Source organism: Cynara cardunculus (assembly GCF_001531365.2).
Source record: "Cynara cardunculus var. scolymus isolate 2C chromosome LG 3, CcrdV1, whole genome shotgun sequence".
NCBI classification, from domain to species: domain Eukaryota; kingdom Viridiplantae; phylum Streptophyta; class Magnoliopsida; order Asterales; family Asteraceae; genus Cynara; species Cynara cardunculus.
Window position 1 is genome coordinate 34,439,735 of NC_037530.1, and position 1,517 is coordinate 34,441,251.

The window sequence follows — 1,517 nt, forward strand, 5'->3', positions numbered from 1 at the left end:
CTATTAGAAACTAGAAATGTGTTTATTTTATTTATTAATTTTTTTAAACTATTACAATATATATTACATAATATAGATTAAAAAAAGTGGGATTTATAGAACACAAATATCTCTAAGTATCGTAATACACTCTTTTATAAAACTTAAGTTTACAGAACAAACATATATGCGTCTTACGTTAGAGTGTTGCAAAGAGTTTATAGCTAGGACGTTTTCRGGTATCTTAACAAATTTTTAAAGACATGTTTGAAATAAAACGTCCTTATTATTATTTTTATATGACACTATTARAAAAATTGCCGTCTGAAACAAGCGTCCTATAAATAATATGTTTAATAGAACAATTCTTAAAATTGTCCTGTAAAAAATCTAATAACTTTATGTCAAAAGTGTTCCTAAAACTTTTTAAAACAACTAAAAGTGTCGTATAAACTTATTGTGATGTTTTAAAAATGACACACATATTTAGTCATTTAAACTTAAGTTTTATAAAACGGTTTATTAGGATACTTGAATATTCGTGATGTCTTATAAACCCGATTTTATGATAGTAAATATTACAAACTTTCTTTTTGTTTATATCTTAATTTATAGTTTTTCCGTATTTAAGTAGTAGAAAATTCACAAGTTCAAAMAAATATATATAATAATAATCTCAATACGAAATAGGATTTAGAACGACACATATTTATCACATTACAATTTTTTTTAAATGATGTATTTGACCGATACGTAAAAGTTTAATGATTTATTTAACATAAAATTGTTCAAAAACTTAATCATTTTAAATTAGATATTTCAATTATTTATTTATTAAAAGAAAAAAACTTAAAACTTAAATATAGCAAATGAGAAAATGTTGACGAGTTTTCTAACCTTAAAGTCCAACTTTTTTAAAAGCGAGTAAAGTGATGGGGTGTCTTTTTGTACGGCATTCGATAATGATGKTATATTTATTAATATCGTATTTTATCATTAAGGGGTTGTTTGTTTAYCTCTTAATAGTTTCATTAAAAAACAGACTTTGAATCGTTAAGAGGTGAATTTTGTTTGGAAAAAAAAGAGTCTGCCGATTAATGGTTGCAAAACCTTCTGAATGATTTTGTATCCTAAGTCTCTCTTAACCATTCAGCGTCCTAATTTCATTGTAAAYAGTTACCCAACAATTATATTTCATTTTGAACTATATCATGAAAGTCTCTTAATCATTCTAATCACTTAATCATTGTGCACCAAATCWTTCAGCAACTGCCAAACAGCCCCTAGAAAAATTCAATATTAAACGACATTATTTGATCAAAAGCAAAAGATGTGGTCTCATTATCAAATCTAAAGTGATTATGCCTTTCTTTTGAAGAATAAAYTGATTATGTCTTGGTCTTCTTTATTTTCTTACAATTTTCTTTTATCCATTTATATTTATGAGATCTCTGTAAATCTGTCGATTTTATCAATAATCTGCTTAACTAACATACGTTAAATCCAACAAGGTAGAACGAAATAATTTATGCTTGTTG